General features: G+C 43.6%; 1 protein-coding gene across 3 annotated transcripts in view; it reads left to right on the top strand.

Annotated features, from left to right (window-relative positions):
• The window catches only part of TRMT61A (tRNA methyltransferase 61A), a 57,322-nt gene that overhangs the window by 14,686 nt on the left and 22,643 nt on the right, over nucleotides 1-19,993 (top strand). The window lies entirely within an intron of this gene.

Below are 19,993 nucleotides of genomic sequence, written 5' to 3'. Positions count from 1 at the left end.
AAATAGAGGCAGACAATTTCCTTGATAAAATACATCCATGTCTGGGATATGAGGAGTAACTAGTTCATTTACATTATTTCAGTAGGATATAATACTACAGTTTTGTGTGGTTGGTAAATGACAATCTACAGATGAAAGTTGTGCCACTGGGTATTTTATTTTGTTATTGGTGAATTTTTAATCTTAAAAATGTCATCTTGATTTGGAGTCTCAAGTCATGGGCTAATTCCCAAGACGCTTTAATAACAATGCTGCTCTGTGATCCATTAATGGGAAATACTCTTGAGAGCCTGCGGTAGCGTGCATCTTGAGGCATTATGTAAAAGATTGTGCAACATCTTGCACAAATGGAAACACCCCTAACTCTATTCTTGTGCAAGAATCTTGTAGTAAGGAAAGATAGTTTACATGTGGGTGAACATTTCTGGATTGAACATGTAGGATTTAACCTTGACCCTATTTAACACGAAGAGAATAACTCTAATCTCATGCATGCATTCTAAGGAGAAAATCCCACAATGTTTCCTGGTTTTTATTCCATTATTGCCAGCCAGATATTTAGACTGGATTTGGCATTTTAGTCTTCTTAAGGGCCTGGAATAGGCAGATCTTGTTATTAAAGGTATAGTTGCATAATAATATTAAAGGTATAGTTGGAGGATGTAAGCTGTTCCAAGTAAAGCTGCCTTTTGCAATTGACTGAGGATGGTTTTCTGAATGCTGATGATGTTCAAGTGGTGCCCCAGATGATTTCGAATTATACTCTCTCACTATTGATACTACCTTTGCTTTCTTTTGCCACATGATGTGGAAATGTATACAAATGAGGATCATATGATGGCTAAATATAAACTTTTATTGAAAATGGAAACAGGATGAGTTAAATGTGTATGAAAAAATTGACAAAAAATTGTTTATAGTATACAGTTAGACCAGCGGTTCTCAACCTATGGGTCGCGACCCCATTTGGGGTCGATCGCCCATTTTTCGGGGGTCGCCAAAGGCGGCGATCCGCCATTTTTCGCGGTGCCGTGCACGCATGCCGCGCATGGGGGTGCTCCGTGCACGCGCGCCGCGCATGGGGGCGCACCGTGCACGTGCGCCACGCATGGGGGGCCGTCACGCATGCGCGTCACGCATGGGGGCGGCGCCGTGCATGCGCTGTCACACAAACATTGAGAAGCACTGAGTTAGACCAATTGGAGAATATGTGGAAGAAAGGGTTGAAACTTACATTAAATTATAACCTTAAAGATAATTTTTATAAAATAATATATCACTGATATAGGATACTGGATAAAGTCAAAAATGCATTAGGAAATTTCAAATATTTGTTGGAAATATAACCAAACAGAAGATATATTTTTTCCATCTCTGGTTTGTCTCTACTGTCTGAGCTACTTCTGGCAAGGCTTCAATTTCTTTGCACTGAGAAGGCCTTTGCAGTTCTTCCCATTCTACTTCTATGAATGTTTTTATTTCATATTATAAATTGATGTTGATCTGCTAGTCTGTGTTCTGGATCCAGAAATTCTGATTCTGGATATTGTTCTTTCCAAAACTGGTGCATTTTCCCCAGATATCTCTCACTGAAATTGATTTGTAATAGCAAATCATTGTATTATTGTTGTTGTTGTGATTGTCATTATTATTATTATTTACACAATAATGTGAAATCACAGCTGTCAGTTCTTTAGCTGATGTTGGCCTTCTTTCCAAGAACCTAGGATCTTGTAATGTATCAGCGTAATATATGTGTGGTCCTAGCAGTGTGGCCTTTTTAATTGAAAAATGGAAATTTTGTCAATATGTATATTTTCTAAGTGCCCAGATCTTGGGAGCCGCCTTGAGATGGTTAAAAGATGGGCAGCTGTATAAATGATTTAAATACATAAAACAAATCTCAGTGCTGTCCAAGATTTTTTGGTATGGCACCCAGTGTGCAGTTAACCATTGGGATCACCATGACTGGTTTATGCCATAATCTTTCAACTTTGATTTTCAGATCTTGTTATGTTGGGATGTTTCCCAGTTCTTTGACTTCTATTCCACTATTTCCTGCCATTGCCATATCAATTATCCACACTTTTTCTTTTCAACCACAGTTAAATCTGATGTGCTATGAATCAAGACTTTATCAATTTGTACTCGGAAATCCTGCAATATTTTAACCTGCTTATTTTTGACTATTCAACTATTCTCCCAATTTTTCATTACTGGCACACGAGCTGAGTATGTGACTTTTTTTTCTACTGCTTTGTGCTATCTGCAGTTTAAATCATTAAATGATTTTTTTCAATTCTGGTTTTGATTGAATAGCTTGTTGAGTAGTCAACATCTAGCCTTCAATTTCTTTTTTGAATGTTTCAATTTAAACGATTGCCAGGTTTTATCTTTATCCACTTTTCACTTGATCTTTTGTAGACAGTAATCATGTAATGCTTTTCCTTACCAATATTCTGTTCAGATTTTTATTTTATTATTTCAGTATTCATGTTTTTTTCCTGGACTTCGATTACGTTCAGATTTTTAATTTACATCAATGCTTGTTCTTGGCTGTCTTTTATATAATCAGCTAATGCATGCTTTTCTGCGTGTGGTGGCACTGTGGTTAGAATGCTGTATTGCAGGCTACTTCTGTTGACTGCCAGCTGCCAGCAGTTCGGCAGTTTAATTGGTTGACCCATCCTTTTGAGGTCAATAAAATGAGGACCCAGACTGTTGGGGGCAATATGCTGACTCTGTAAACCACTTAGAAAAGGCTGTAAAGCACTGTGAAGAGGTATATAAGTCTAAGTGCTATTGCTATTTCTTCCTTGACACTCCGTTTGATTGGAAGTAAACCTCTGCCTCCATTTTTGCAGAAGTATAATCTATCAATATCATTACAGGGATGTAATACATCATGAATAGTCATCAATTTTCTTGTTTTTCAGTCCAAATTGTCCAGTTGAGTTTGTGTCCGGTTAATAATTCCAACAGTGTATTGTTTCATAGATGTGACCCAGGTATGGATAATTTTGATGGTGATTCTATGATTCAATTTTGTCTTTAGCACTTTTTTGTACTCTTTGGATGTATTCTTTATCACATTTTTAACTTGTCCCTGCATGATGTTATCCAGCTGTAAAATGCCCAGATACTTATAGGCGTCATCCTAATGGCTCCCGATGGTTTTGGCCATTCAGCATTTTAATTCCATTACTGTTTGTGATTTACCCTACTTTATTGCTACTGCAGCATATTTCCTTAGGCCAAATTCCATTGCTATAACTGTGCTAAAATTCTTATAGTATATGTCAGTGACTGGATTTTGATTTCTGATTTTCCATACAGCTTCAGTTCATACATATGAAGCAAAAGTGAGATTGACTAGCACATTTTGCTGTTTGATAGCCAATATTTGTTTTCTTCAAAATCACTGAAAATGGGATTATGGCAATGACAAATAATAAAAATGATAATCAGTCACCTGGAAGATGCCTCTCCTAACACTGACAAGCTCTTTTTTTCATTTCCAACCCCCATTTCTGTCTGCCACATCTTCATTATTTTTTCTATAAACATTCTAATGTTTTTATTGATACCAATTGTATCATGCTGACAGATACTGTTTGCCCCCATGCGCTCGCTGGCCTCTGTGTGCAGGGTCCGATGATGTCAGGCAGAAGCCGCCCCGGGCGCTGCCTTGCCTTACCCTGCAATAATGGCACCCCTGCCCTGCCTCGCCTTGCTTCACTTCACTCCGCAGGACGAGCCTCCTGCCCACCGCTCCACCTGCCAGAGACCCCCTGGATCTCCCCCAACCCTGCCCATCCCCCACAGGCATCCCTCCCCATGAGCAACATCGAGGTGACCATGCCCACCTTGGCCACACCCACTCAGTCTGCCATGACCACCACAGCCACGCCCACCCAGTGGGCCATGCCCACCTGGCACCCGGCGATAAATAAGTGGATTTTGGGTTGCAGTTTGAGCACTCGGTTTCTAAAAGGTTCGCCATCACTGAGAGAGACATTTCTGAGTAGGTGGAATTGCTCTTCCCTGTATGGAATGACGAATCTTTCCTCACAGTTCCTGGAAAATGCTACCAAGCCTCTGCCTTTTGAACATAGGCTTCAAGAGGCACAAAGCATTTCATATAGAGCAGGTGGAATTCCTCCCGCTGTGCTGGAAGATGAATCATGAATCTAAGATACAGCAATTTAATTTCCATGAACCACCACATTATGAGATTATTAAATATTTAATCTGCTGTGCTGTAGCAGAGCTGCTTATGGATATGGATGGGTCTAAAGTGTGTGGTCTGCAGATGGCATTTGTATGCAGTGCAGACTCCTGAAATAGGAAAGAGGCAGCTGAGGACAATCCTTAAAGGCAACAGTGTGAAGTAACCTAGAATTTTGTTCCCATTTGTAACCCAGTCACACCCATGATTAGTGTGTTCCGGTTAAGCTAGAGAATGGACAGCTGTACTTTTAAAAGAGATTGTAATCAGGGCAACTTAGCAAAGGACTGGATTTCCTTGCCATTTAGGAAGTGCATCTGGCACAGTGACATTAAGACTAAGAGAATCAGCGTTAGGATTTGCACTTTGCTCACATTGAACCGTGGGCATCTACTCTGGATGGTCAACTTTCTGTTTTGGAAATTGACAGTTACACTGGCCTCTCTGAATAGTACGGAAACAAGTGTATTAAGCGAAATTCCAGAACTACAAAATCCGATGAAGAATCCTTTTTCTGTTGGCATAGTTCTTGTATTCTTTTTTTTTATTGAATGGGAATTATTCCTAGTCCCCCCCCCCAAAAAAAGTATTGATTAATGTGCGGCTTAGCAATTAGAAAAAAAAAACTTTCTCAGCTCTACTGTGCAGAGATATATAGTAGCAAGGTACTTAAGGAATAAAAGTAGCTAGTTACATTTGGATATATTTCTTGCTCCAATCTGTGAGGAAAACATTTTGATCTCCCCTTTGCTCTCCACCAAAACAAATAGGAAGCTGTCATATTCCAAATCATACTTTAGGTTCAGCTAGCCCGGTTACTAGTGATTTAAAAAAAAACCTGCACGATTCAGGAGCTACTTTTCATATTGCTGGATTTTGCTGGTGATGTTTTAAAGGAAGTGCCAGAGACCGCAACTAGAGTCTTTTGCATGTAAAGCACGTACTCTGTGAGCAAAGCTGATGCCTGCAAAGCAGGCTTGCAACAACGAGGCCTAACCTGCAGCGTAGGAGGTACATGAAGCTTGTCAAGGAAATCCAAGTGTCTCCTCCCAGGTGTTTTAACCAAGCCCATAACCTCTGTGCTTAGGAAAGTCATAAGTATATTTGTAAGACAGAACATTTGTTTCCTTTTGAGTTTTGTTTTGATAAATAATTTTATTACAATCATAGACAATCATGAAGCATTTTTTGTGCACATTCCTCTCAATTTATTTTAAATCAAGAAATTTAAAATCTGAGATACGAGGGGATGGGAATCGCTCTAACTGCATATAGAATGTAGCATTAATTAATATGATTAAACATATTAAAAGTAAATTTGTGTTTGATTTAATTTTCACTATCCAGAATTTCAGAGCCATTTTATATGGGCCCTTTTTTGAATTTTGACAGATTCAAAAGCTGGTGCAGCCTTCAGCCCAATGAAAATTGCACATTTCTGTTCTACAGTGAGCTACAGCCGTGAATAGTTTGCATGTTTTCTCCTGTCCCAATAGCTGATGGTGACAAATAGTGGGATCCACCTAAGCTGAGAAACAATACTACTCTGCTCAAGCCAGCATCCCTCTTCAGGTATTCTTGACCAATCTCCAACTTGTTGGGAGCAACTAATGCTTTTCCAGGATGATTTGTCTATTTGTTTTTATCTCTTTGTTTTTGCTCTTGATTTGCTTTCTTCCAGATGTGTGGGACTTAGACAAGGAGATAGAAGAGAACACAAAGCTGGGGGAGAGGGAGGGTTTCAAGTTCAAAAGGATTTTGATAAAGTTGAATGTTAGGCCCCATCAAAAGTGCTGTTCAGTAGTAAGAAATATAAGGATTTACATTTAGGCAGAATAAACCAGATATAAACGTTTAAGGTAAATGATTCCTGGCTTAGCAGTACCCCTTGTTTGAATGACCTAGAAGTATGGGAGATTACAGATTAAGCACACAGATCATAGACTAAGTATAATGTGACGGCCAAAAGAGATACTGCAGTCTTGGGTTGCATCAGGAGACGATAATGTTGAGATCAGAGGAAATGATAGTTCTGCTAAGTACAGTTACAGTTGCTAAGTAGAGTTGTTGTGAAATAGACCTACCTGTATATGAAATATATAAATATGCCATTGTCAGTGAAGATTCTCAGTCATCCAGGCAGACTTGTCTGGAATTTGAATGATGGCAACTGGACTTCTTTTCTTGTTGGTTTGAAACTTGCTTGTGCAATTAGCTTCTTCAACCTGAGCAAGTTGGTTGTCCTCCAGGGAGGTTTTGTTTCTCACCTAATCTATTGATTTAATTGCTTGAGGGAAGAGTGAAGAAATGCATTTATGCCAAGGTGGAAAATCCTTCCCTCAACAGAGGTGAAGGCCTTAGAAACAGCCTCTCTCCCATTTTTTTATGCTGCTCTTTCATCAGTCACTAGGGCAGTGGTTCTCAGCCTGTGGGTCGGGACCCTATTTGGGGTCGAACGACCATTTCGCGGGGGTCGCCAAACCACGCTGTCCGCCATTTTTTTCCCTTTTCCCCAGCTGTCCTACTCCCTCTTATTGGTGGCCACACCCACTTGGGGGTCATCACAACATGGGGAACTGTATTATGGGGTCACGGCATTAGAAAGGTTGAGAACCACTGCACTAGGGCGATTGAGACCACTTCATAGGTACATAACAACAACAACAACAACAACAACAACAACAATAATAATAATAATAATAATAATAATAATAATAATAATAAAGTTGGAAGGGACCTTGGAGGTCATCTAGTCCAACCCCCTGCTCAGGCAGGAAACCCTATACCATTTCAGACAAATGGCTGTCCAGTCTGTTCTTAAAAACTTCCAGTATTGGAGCATTCATCACTTCTGGAGGCAGGTTTTTCCACTGCTTAATTGTTCTAACTGTCAGGAAGTTTCTCCTTAGTTCTAGGTTGCTTCTCTTCTGGATTAGTTTCCATCCGTTGCTTCTTGTCCTGCCTTCATGTGCTTTGAAAAATAGCTTGACTCCCTCTTCTTTGTGGCAGCCCCTGAGATATTGGAACACTGCTATCATGTCACCCCTCGTCCTTCTCTTCATTAAACTAGACATACCCAATTCCAGCAGCCATTCCTCATATGCTTTAGCCTCCAGTCCCCTAATCATCTTTGTTGCTCTTCTCTGTACTCTTTCTATAGTTTCAACATCTTTTTTACATCGTGGTGACCAAAACTGGATGCAGTATTCCAAGTGTGGCCTTACCAAGGCATTGTAAAGTAGTATTAATACTTCACGTGATCTTGAATCTATCCCTCCGTTAATGCAGCCTAGCACTGTGTTGGCCTTTTTGGCAGCTGCAGCACACTGCTGGCTCATATTTAAGTGATTGTCCACTAGGATTGCAAGGTTCTTCTCACAGTTAGTACTATTGAGCAAGGTACCCCCTATACTATACCTGTACATTTGGTTTTTCTTGCCTAAATGTAAAACCTTGCTTTTTTCACCATTGAATTTCATTTTTTTAGATAGTGTCCAGTGTTCAAGTCTGTCCAGATCCTTCTGTATCTTAAGCCTGGAGTGTTAGCTATTCCTGCCAGCTTGGTGTCATCTGCTGGGCCCAGAACAGAGCCCTGGGGAATCCCACTACACACTTCCCTCCATTTAGATGCAGTTCCATTGAGGACCACACGCTGAGTACGGCTGGTCAGCCAGCTACGGATCCATCTGGTGGTGATGCTGTCTACCCATTTTTCTATCTTGTCAAGTAGTAGGTTGTGATCTACTTTATCAAATGCCTTACTGAAATCCAAGTAAATTATATCCACAGCATTCCTCTGATCCATTAATTTTGTCACTTGGTCAAAGAATGCAATAAGATTTGTCTGGCATGATATGTTTTTGACAAGCCCATGTTGGCTTTTAGTAATGACTTTGTTTGCCTCTAGGTGTTCGCTGATTCGTTGTTTGATTATCTTTTCCAGAATCTTCCCAGGTATTGAGGCCATATTTAACAATCCACCTGGGATAAAAGATTTAGAAGTTGAAACATTTACATCCCAATGACTCTGCCTACTCATATATGTTATCATGACTCAACTTCCAGTAAACATGCCCTTGCATTTATTTTGGAGATGCATATTTGCCACTTTTTCACCTACAGCTCTGATTTGAATAAAGAAGTCTGAATCAACTGAATACTGCAAAAACCAGGATGGAAGATAGATTGGTCAAAGAGTGTTTACCTTTTCAAAGCTTATATGGCATCTGTGCATAAATAAATTGGATCTGAATCTATTTTAACTGTGGAGAAAGAGGACAACCGAAATTTATTGGTGATGCACAACAACAGCCCATCTGGCACTGTGTAGCATTTCTACTAAGTTTCATCATGTCAGATGTTGTTCAGAGAATAGTGATTTGTAAAATTTGGCACACAGACTTCAGGTATTTTGTTCTCATAATAACTGGCACATTAGCAAAAATAATTTCAGAGTCTGTAGACCGAGCTATTTGAAGATGTCTCCCCAGAATGAATTCTATATATTATAACAGCATACTGTTTTTCAGACTTGGCAATTTGAAGATATATGGACTTCAGCTCCCAGAATTCTCCAGCCAGCATGTTGAAAGAACTTAGTTTGATTTGCTTTTATTTACAGGGTTTTTATCAGGTATGTCACACATAAAAAAACAGGGGACTCTTTGACTTTACTGTAATGGCACCATCTTGACTTTTTTATAACATAGAATAATAGAATTGAAAGGGATCTTGGAGGTCTTCTAGTCCAACGTACTACTCACACAGGAGACCCTATACCATTTCAGACAAAAGATTGTTTCTTTTTGAAAGCCTCCAGTGATGCAGCACCCATATTAGGAAATTAGTTCTAGGTTGCTTCTGTTCTTGGTTAGTTTCTATCCATTGCTTCTTTTCTTGCTTTTTGACCCCAAAGATGCTTTTTTCTTTTTCACGAGGCAATTGGACTTTCTTGTTTTTTCTTTGAAGATGTTTTGCTTCTCATCCAAGAAGCTTCTTCAGCTCTGACTGGATGGTGGGGAATAGAAAGATTTATACTCCTGCAGACAGCTGTTCATTTGCATTCTTTTAGCAAGTCGTTAAAGGTACTTGGAGGCTTATCTGTGTCTCCAGGGTCACCTGAGTAGTACAAATGGATGTGGAGCCTACTTGGAACTGCTGAAAGGACTATGTTGTAGACTGGAGATAGATGATGCCGGATCCCTCCACCTCTGTTGAGAGAGGGCTGTCAAAATTGAACAGCCCTCTCTCAACTGACTTTCTAAAACAGACATGTCAAACTTGCGACATCATGTGATGTCACGCAATGTATCGGGACGGTTTTGCCATTGCCGGCAATGGGGTGGGTGTGGCTTCTGGATGACGCATCTGGCCCATGGTCCAGCAGTTTGACACTCCTGCTCTAAAAGAATGCAAATGAACAGCTGTCTGCAGGAGTATAAATCTTTCCATCCCCGACCATCCAGTCAGAGCTGAAGAAGCTTCTTGGATGAGAAGTGAAACGTCTTCAAAGAAAAAACAAGAAAGTCCAGTTGCCTTGTGAAAAAGAAAAAGCATCTTTGGGATAACTATGACCTGGATGGCAGAGAATCTGCATGAGATACTTGCTTTTTGACGTTTTGGAAAATTGTTTGACCCCCTTGTCTTTGTAGGAATCCCTCAAATTTTGGAATATTGCAAATATGTCTCCCCTAGTCCTTCTTTTCATTGGACTAAACATACCCAGTTCCTGAAACCATTCTTCATATGTTTTAGCTCCACCCCCTGATCATTCATGTTGCTCTTCTCTGCACTCTTTCTAGAATTTCAACATCTTTTTATATTGTGGTGACCAGAACTGGATGCAGTATTCCAACTATGGTCTTACTAAGGCTTTGTAAAGTGGTATTAGAACTTCATGTAATCTTGATTCTCAAGCACAGGAGATGGATAATCCACCAATGGGTTAACTCAATCCTCCTGCCCAATCAGATCAAGTCAGCCAATTTGCCACGCCTGTCCTGGACCAATTGTCCCAGTCTCGACTTGATCTTCCCAGAACAGATGTGCATGTTTAGCTCACAGGCAGGTAGATCTTAATCAATTGGTGGATTATCCCTTAGTTCCTTAACTTCTAGTCCTCTGAGTAGTGCTGGGACCAGCGCTCCTCCAGAGGACTCTTCCTTCATCTGATTCCCATTGGGATTCAATAGCAAACGGAGGCTTCCGTTTCTTTCCCTTTCTTCCTAGCTCAGCGGTAGGCTCAGCGCTGCTGCAATTTCCCCCCTCTCCTTCCTCCAGCTCACCTCGTGGTCGGAGCTTGCGGCTGCAACTCCGACAGTCTTATGGTAACCGGATTGAGCTCCGTGGAGACCGCAGGGCCTTGTTTCCCAGCCACTCGCATGGGAGGCTTCAGGGCTCCCAAAATGCCGCCGATCAGCTGAGGAGGCCATTTCCCGCACTGTGTCCGGATAGGAAAACAGCTTGCCTTCCGTTTGGAGCCACGGGGTGAAACAGCGGTTGGGACGCGGCCGCCATCTTGCAGACCACGTGTCCATCGCAAAGACCTTTTGCCGGATAAAAGGGAGGGGGGAAGGGATTCTCCCCCAGTCTATTCCTACAGAGGTTGGAGGTTCTTTTCAAGTGGCATATTCTTATTTCCTGGCATATTGACCATTGGGTCCCTGGCCTAGGCCAAGTTAGGAGCCTGACCGGCTGTGGCCACATCTTGGAAGTTCCTCGTGGCTCCAGCCCAAGGCCCCTCTGGGGTTCTTTATAGCCAAGACCCCTCCCGGGTTCCTTATAGCCAAGGATCGCCTGGGATCTCTCCCTTGTAGTCCTTGGGGACTTCCTCCTCATATAGCATTTTATGCTTTTTTCCTCTTTCCATTCCTTTTGGCATAGGCCCAATTGATTTCATTGGGCCCTCTGGTTTCTCCAGACCTGGTCATCACTTGGCTAGCTGATTAACACAGTAGTTTCCAGCCTCTGACTCTGTATTTCGTTGCCACCTTTTACATTGCTGGCCTGGCAACACAGCAAGCCTCACTAGCAGGCCGCAGTCCACCCTCTGGGGGAAGTTATAGCAGCTGCAAGTAGGACCGGTCTTTTGGATACCACCAGTCCGGTGACCAGGGGGGTAGGGCTGTTATTACCAGCCATTGCCCTACACCCTTATTAGCCAATTGATCCTTTTCCAGGGGTACCCTCTCGTGCACCTGAAGATTTTATATCAGCATGGAGGATAAAATGGCCTCTCAATCCAAGGACGCCTCCCCTCCTTCCTCCGTCTGGAAAAGGCACAGGTCCCCTACCCAAGAGGCTGCTGGTAGGATCTCAGCCAAGGCCAAGGCTGTTTCTGGGAGGAAAACCTCCAAATTGGCTGAAAAACAGGCCAGCAGGAGATACCAGGCCTTGGAAAAAGAGTTTTCAAAAGCTCAAAAACAGGCCAGGGCCGAGATTGCTCAGACTGAGTCTACTTTCTTTGATTTGCCTCTCGGTCCCTCCTCTTCTGGCCAGGAAGTCTGGTCACCAGTAGAGCCTCCCACTTCCCCTGGTCAGCCTGGACCAGAACCTGGTACACATACATTCCGGTCCCGACCACTCCACGGACCCAGCACCTGGCCCCAGAAGCGACTTTCACACCCACGGCCGCGGGACTCAGAGTGGATGAGTCGGCCCTTCCTCTCCTAGAGGATTGGCTCCAAGCCCTGGTTGCTCAGGCAGTGGAGAGGGCTCTCACAGCCAGGTCTCCTCCGGTACCCAGGGCGGATTCCTTGATTTCCCTTCCACTCTCTCGCCCAGCTCATCAGAGTTCTCACGATCCTCCCTCCCCCTCCCATTCGTTGTATAGTGGGGTTTCATTAACCCCAGAGCAGGATCAGGTGCTTGACACCTTGTGGTCGGAGGAGGAGGAGGAATCGGCCCCGGACCCACCCCCGTTCGGCAGTCTATTTAATCCATCTCTCTTTTTACCCCTTCTTCACAAGGCTAGCTCTGCAGCGCATGTGGGACCTGACTGGTCTGCTCCAGCAACGACTGCACCGGACTCAGAGGCAGACCCCGTTTTCATCGAACCGGTAGTCATCCAACACCATGTTCCCTGTCCACCATTATTCCTCAACGCAGTTAAGAAACAATGGGCTTCCCCGGGTACCTTTCCTCTTCCAGGTGGGAACGATAAAAAGCTGTTTAGCGTGGCCTCACATTTAGCAGAGGCACTGGACGTGCCCACAGTGGATGAGCCTTTGTCTCACCTTTTCTCCCCTACCACTATTTCAGGGGATATGACTGAGGCCTTAAAAACTGAGGAACGCAGATCGGAGCTGGCGTTTAGGAGAACACACCAGGCGGTGGCATGGTCTATCAGGGCCACTACTTCAGCCTCGTTCTTCACTAGATCTGCTCTTATTTGGCTTCATCCCTCCAAACAATGTTCGTACATATCAGGACCTGAGCAAGTTAGTGGCCGCAACGGAATACGCTTCTGATGCGACTCTATACGCTGCAAGGTTTTCCTCCAGGTCCATGGCGTCCAATGTGACAGCCCGTCATATGCTATGACTAAGGCACTGTCAGGCGGACGCCAAGTCCAAATAGTGTTTGGCAGCAGCCCCGTATCAGGGTAGCAAGTTATTCGGGGATGCCTTAGCCCCATTTCTGACTGAAAATAAGGATAAAAGGACGATCCTGGCCCACCTTACCAAACAGTCTGACAGACGGACAAATCCTTATAACTGTAGACAGTTCTTTCGATCTGCCCCTACTCCTTCGATTACACAACCTTCAAGATCCTTCACTCCCAGACAGGATCGTCCGGTCAATAGACCGGCTTCCAGACCCAGGCAACAGTTTCAGTCCAAACGGCCCTTTCGAGGTGGGGGATGTCCCTTCCGCAGGAAGTGACTCCAGAGTGGATCCTCCCATAGGGGACAGGCTGTCCCTATTTGTCACCCAATGGGAGGTCACCACCACAGACGCCTGGGTCCTGGACACTATTCGACACGGTCTATTCCTGGAATTCACTTCCAGTCCACGTAGACGGTTCATCCCTTGCCCTCAATCAAAAAATTCAGTAAGGAAAGGTCTCATGCAGGAGTCCGTCCGTCACTTATTAGACATAAGAGCCATAGAACTGGTACCTCCGGTTCAACGGTCGCGGATTTTACTCCATTCTCTTTGTGGTTCCCAAGACCTCGGGAGGATGGAGAGCAATCTTAGACCTCAAGGGCCTGAACTTTCATCTGGTATACCAAAGGTTCAAAATGCAAACACTTTGGTCCATCTTAGGCGGCATCCGAAGGGGGGGACTTCCTAACGTCCATAGACCTCACAGAGGCGTATTTACACATTCCTATCATTCCTGGCCACCTCCAGTTTCTCAGATTCAGTTACACGGGCCATCATCAATACAGGGCACTCTCGTTCGGCCTGTCATCGGCTCCAAGGGTTTTTTCCAAGGTCCTGGTGGTCCTAGCCGCACGCTTGAGATTGGTGCCGATTCGGGTGCAATGTTACCTGGACATCTTAATCTTAATCCAATCATTGTCCTCCTGGGCTGCTCAGTCAGACCTGCGACTGGCTATCGAGGTCCTACAGAATCACGGCTTTTCAGTAAACTTCAAGAAAAGTCAGACGGTCCCCTCAACCAGACTGCTTCACTTGGGAGCCATAATAGACACAATAGAATGCCGGGTTTATCTGTCCCAGGAATGCAGGGACAGCATACAGGACTTGGTTCTCAAGGTCTGCAGGGACAGGACTCTGTCACCCTCCGGTTTTTCCCGATTACTGGGGAAGATGATATTGTGCATAGCGATTGTTCCCTGGGCCAGGTTACACTCAAGGACTCTCCAGTGGTTTCTGCTTCCCTACCAGAAGCAGGGTACCAGTACTTCCAACCGAGGGGTAAGGATTACTCCACAAATCCTGCGCTCGCTCAGATAGTGGATCTCTCCCGCCATGGCCAGAGGGTCTCTCTTCAAAGAGCCTGGTCGGCTCATGATCACGATGGACGCCAGTCTGTTCGGTCGGAGAGCACACTATCAGTCACAGTGGGTCCAGGAACGATGGTCTCGGACAGACCTGAGGCACAATATCAATTGGCTGGAGCTCAGGGCCATACATCTAGCTCTTCATCACTTCCGCCACAGGATTGCAAGGCAACACATATTAGTCCTCATGGACAACGTGGCGGCAAAGGCCCATGTGAACCGGCAGCGGGGGTACCCGATCCCGTGCCCTCCTGACCGAGGCCCAGCTGCTGGGCTCCTGGGCAGAGACCAACCTTGCCTCAATCAGGGCAGACCACATCTTGGGGGAGGCAAACAAACGGGCAGACTTTCTGAGCAGGTCGACCGTGGACCATTCGGAATGGCGTCTGCACCCTGATCTATTCAGAGAGATCTCCTACAGATTCGGCCTTCCCATCATAGACTTGTTTGCTTCCCAGGCAAACACACAACTGCTGAGATTCTTTTCACGCTTCTTGGCTCCGGGGGCAGAGAGGGCAGATGCCCTATGGGTTCCATGGCCAGAGGGCCTCCTCTATGCCTTTCCCCCTCTTCCTCTTCTTCCGGCGGTCATCCACAAGCTACTGCAGGAGAGGGCAGAGGTTCTCTTGATAGCCCCTTACTGGCCGCGGAGGCCTTGGTTCACTGACTTCATCAGTCTTTCCCAGTCGCGTCCTTGGAGACTTCCTCCAGACCGTGTCTCCCTAATCTAGGGGGATCTGATTCACCCAGACCCTCAATGGCTCCAGTTAGCCATCTGGCACTTGAGCGCTGGCTCCTATCCCAGGAGTCCTGCTCGCCAGGGGTCATTTCCATAATCCAGGCATCTGGTAGACCGGCTACCAACCGCATCTACGATGCCACGTGGCAGAATTTTTGCCGGTGGTGTTCCACTCACTACCTACCTTTATCGGATTTGACCATTCCAGATATTTTGGATTACTTACTTGATGGTCTGAATAGGGGATTGGCACCTAATACATTGCGCAGACAGGTGGCAGCCCTTTCTACATTGCTTACTTGTGACACTGTTGGTTCTCTGGGCCAGCACCCCTTGATCCAATCTTTCATCAAGAGTGCAACTAATGCTAGGCCTCCTGTCGTCCACAGCTATCCTTCGTGGGAATTGCCTTGGGTCCTTCAGGCTCTCACCAAGGCTCCTTTCGAACCCGTCAGTTTGTGCGACATGGGATCCTTATCTCCCAAGGTCGCCTTCTTGGTAGCCATCACTTCGGCCCGGCAAATTTCTGAGATGGCAGCACTTTCAGTCAGGGATGACTTATATATTTTTCACTGGGACCGTGTTACCCTTCGCTTAGATCCCACCTTCAATCCTAAGGTTAATTCCCTATTTCACAGGGCTCAGGATATCGTTCTCCCAGATTTTTGTCCTAATCCTTCCCATGATCTGGAACGGCAATGGCATTCCTTGGACGTTCGCCGGGCTCTCCATCATTATATCAAGTGGACAGCCACTTTCCGCAGCTCTGAGGCACTCTTTGTCTCGTTCCACCCTTCCTGCAAGGGTTGAAAGGTTTCAGCCTCCACGATTGGCCGGTGGATAAAAGTTTGCATTGCGGGGGCGTATCAGTCCAATTCCTTGCCCCTGACTTGGGCCACTCAAGCTTCCATGGAGGAGGTGTGTAGAGCGGCCATGTGGTCTTTGCCTTCGCCGTTCATACAACATTACAAACTGGACAGGTACGCATCCGCAGAGGCCTCCTTTGACAGGAGGATTCTGCAACAGGTGGTGCCCTGTGACACTGTTCCAAACTTGCCCACTTCCCTCCCTTAAGGACAGTGGGCTTTGGTATGTCCCGTTGGTGGATTATCCATCTCCTGCGCTGGAGAAGGGGCGTTGTCTGAACGCCTTTTCTCAGCACGGAGATGGATAATCCACTCCCACCCATTTAGGTCCTTAGGCTTAGGGTTAGGTTCTGTAAGCCAACACGTCATGCTGTCAGTTAGTAACTTCACCCTTGTTGAGACTGGGACAACTGGTCCAGGACAGGCGTGGCAAGTTTGGCTGACTTGATCTGATTGGGCAGGAGGATTGAGTTAACCCATTGGTGGATTAGGTTTAGGAAAAGGCGTTCAGGTAAGTCAACGCCCCTTCTATCCCTCTATTAATGCAACCTAGGATTGCATTGACTTTTTTGGCTGCTGCTGCACACGGTTGGCTCATATTTAAGTGATTGTCCACTAGCACTCCAAGATCCTTCTCACAGTTACTGACATCAAGCCAAGTTTCACCTAGTCTGTACCTAACACAGTGGTTTTTCTTGCCTAAGAAACACTCTGTGGTTAACCCTGGTTGTTACTGCTCCAAACCTTGGAAAATCAAGAATGAGTAGTATGCTTGAGTCTTTTTTTTCTTTGAAATTCGTTCTCTGTTCTTTTGCATCCTGTTTGATGCTACTATCAAACTCACATGTGCACAGTCATGTGTACTTTTATTAGCTCTGTCTGTCAGCCATATTATCTACCACTATAATCAAAGAACAATTCCCAGGAACATTGTGCTGTACTCCCTAGCATTCAATATGATGTTTTGCTCCACGTCTATTTATCCTATTAATCTCTACATTTAGTATGCCAAAAGAGATTTTAATAGTGCTTTGATAAACTGAAATGCTTATTTGTATTCTATAAATACAGTGACCATATGTCCTTCATTATGAAGGTCAGATCTTTATTTCAGTAATCTGTCCTTTAAATTTATTCAGTTTAATTATTTATTTCCTTGATTTTGCTCTTGAATTTTCCTTTGTGAAGCAAAGTTATAAACATATTTTTTTAATCCTTATGAATCTCTTTCAGAGTTGCCCTTTTTTCAGGCTTTTGCTTTATTTTTTCCAAGAAAATGTGCTCATTGAATCTATAATGTGGCAGAATAGGCAGCAATTAAGGCAGAGAGGGCATTTCAGCAAATGGAGGCTAGAATATTTGTAGAATCTGTCTCAAGAGAGATCTCCCACAGGATTGCTTGGATTTACCTCAGGATGGTTTTGTGAGTTTTTTTGTTTTGCTTGGTTGAGGTTTCTCAAAAGGTTTTAAAAATTGGCAGGACCATTACCTTTCAGCAAATGTGTTCGTGAATTGGCATTCATTCAATCAGGATTTCTCAACCTTGGCAACATTTAACAGAATAGAGAATTCTGGGAGTTGAAGTCCACACAGCTTAATGTTGCCAAAGTTGACAAACGCTGGATTAGTTGTCGCCTTTGTCTTTTTTGACAAAAATGGAATTTGACTTGGCAAGATGTGCCAGACTTGGCTGAACCATCTGCCAGAAAGGAGGATTGTTCAAGTGAATACTTTGTCCCTCCACACAGACATATGAGGGATAGAGCAATGATATGCTGGTTAAAGAGTCGCTTAATAGTGAGATGGGTGGCATATAAATTAAATAAATAAATGCTCATTCACATTGCTGGTTGTATCTTTCTCGTTCTCAAACATGAGAGAACTTTAGTTTGAACAGTCCCATTGATCAGAATCTCTAAAGATGGTAGTAAGAAACCAAAACAGTTTATATTCCTGTTTTGCTGTAGATATTTAAGTACAGGTAGTCTTTGATTTATGATCACAATTGAGCCCAAAATTTCTGTTGCTAAGCTAGACAGTTGTTTAGTGAATTTTACCCCATTTTATGACCTTCCTTGCCACCATTGTTAAGTGAAACTGCAATTGTTAAGTGAGTAATACAGTTTTTTAAGTGAATCTGGTTTCCCCTTTGCTTGTCGGAAAGCCACAATGTCTCCAGGACATTGCATCCGTCATAAATAAGAAACAGTTGCCAAGCGTCTGAATTTTGATCATGTGACCATGGAGATGCTCCAACAGTCGTAAGTATGAAAAATGGCCATAAGTCACTTTTTTCAGTGCCATTATACTTTGAATGGTCACTAAATGAACTGTTGTAAGTCGAGAACTACCTGTAGAGTTAATACCTCTATGTTCAGGAACAGCATGTCTATGAAAGTGTGATGCACAGGATTGGCAACCATGAATAATTTTGGACTTCCTAGAATTTTGTTTTGGAAAAAAAAACCTGGTTCTTTTTTAGGGTCTAAGCTACAGTAACATCTTCTGCTTCCCCCCTCCCAGTTATGTATTTCCAAGGCAGATTTTTAATGATAATTTAGCAGATTGCTTCCTGCCACCACAGGGGATTGTTCTGTTGGCAAGAACCACAAGTGCTTGGCAAAAAAATAAAATCAACCAGAAAGTACCATCAGATTCCGGATTTGGCATAAACCGGGGGTTTGATTAATCTCAAGAGCCAGGCAATTAGCCAGGTTTAGTGTGCGCTCTAGAAAGGAAATGAGGACAATATCTTCTATGGCTCAACAGCTGATCATAAAAGGCAGTTGATTAAAAATGTAAAAGACTGCAGTGTGGAAAACTGAGACCTGTAAACTAAGCAGCTGTTTTCGGCTTTCTATCCCTGCTGCTACTTCTGGGGATGAATGCAAAGAGATCCAAAGCAAGGGCAAAGGTAACTCAAGGTGGGGGCAGGGAAATCATTAGCTCAGTGGGATGCATAGCTCCCTACTAGTACAGTTGTGCCCTCTGGCAAGAGACTCAGCAAAGCAGCTGGCCTTATGAGCTCTTGGTCCGGTGTCTTTATGTACAAAAGAAAGAGTAGGATCTATGGCAGTGTTTCTCAACCTTGAGAATTTTAAGGCATGTGGACTTCAACTCCCAGAATTCCACAGCCAGCAATGCTGGCTGTGGAATTCTGGGAGTTGAAGTCCACATGCCTTAAAATTGTCAAGATTGAGAAACACTGATTATGGTAAAATGATAATGAACTTGTGGACACGCTGCTACAGCAAAAGTGATGCAGGCAAGAGATCGGGTTTTAGGTATGACAAGATGCTGTGAGATGTTGCAAAAAGTTACTGGATAAGAAGATTTGGGCAAGGTCTTTGACAAAGTGGATAGGCACGTATTTTTCAAAATTAGCAATTTTAAGATCTGTGGACTTCAACTCCTAGAATTTCTCAGCCAGTATTATCTTATGTGTGATCTTAACATTGCCAAATTTGAAAACATTAGAATATACAGTACATTATTCTAAAATATATCAGAGGTGAGATGCATCCTTACAATGCTGCACGTCTTGTTTTCTTTGCTATGAAACATCTGAAGCTTTTGTTTCAAATCTTTGATTGTTTTTGTAGGAATTTTATCCCTTTTTAGAAATTTTTGGGCACTGCCAATATAGACGATCAAGCATGTTTTTATTTTAGTAAAACGTAGAAACTTGATTGGGTATTTGCCATCTCGAAGATCAAGAATTGGGGTCACTCTTTTTGTGTATAAAAGGTATGAAAGAAGAAAATAGAGAAAAGCTTGATAGAAAGGTTAATAAGATTTTATGAACAGGTGATTGTGGAGAGGAGGAAGTTTAGAAGGTGGTAGTGACCCAGCCTTTTGCCATTTGGGCTTTTCTCAGTTCTTTGGATTACAACTTGCATCAGTTAAAGCCAACATGGCTAGTAATTCATGATAAAGGGAATTCAGAACAAGGGGAAGACATTATTTGGAGAAAGAAATGAGATCTCCTGACCATTGGAAGGCTATCCTACTTTTGGGCAAGTAGGGGTAGCCTTTGCTCAGTTACTGAGAGAATCTTATTTTCCAGATAAGAACTTGAAGGGAAAGCGAGACAGAATGCCTTGAGGATTTTTTTAACCAAAGAATCAATTTCCTATCTGACTATTCTGTTATTGGATAATCACTACATTTCCTGTAAGGATGCAAATAG

This window comes from Crotalus tigris, unplaced genomic scaffold (genome assembly GCF_016545835.1).
Source record: "Crotalus tigris isolate CLP2741 ecotype Arizona unplaced genomic scaffold, ASM1654583v1 scf7180000020955.813331, whole genome shotgun sequence".
NCBI classification, from domain to species: Eukaryota; Metazoa; Chordata; class Lepidosauria; order Squamata; family Viperidae; genus Crotalus; species Crotalus tigris.
This window is presented reverse-complemented; position numbering and strand designations above follow the sequence as displayed.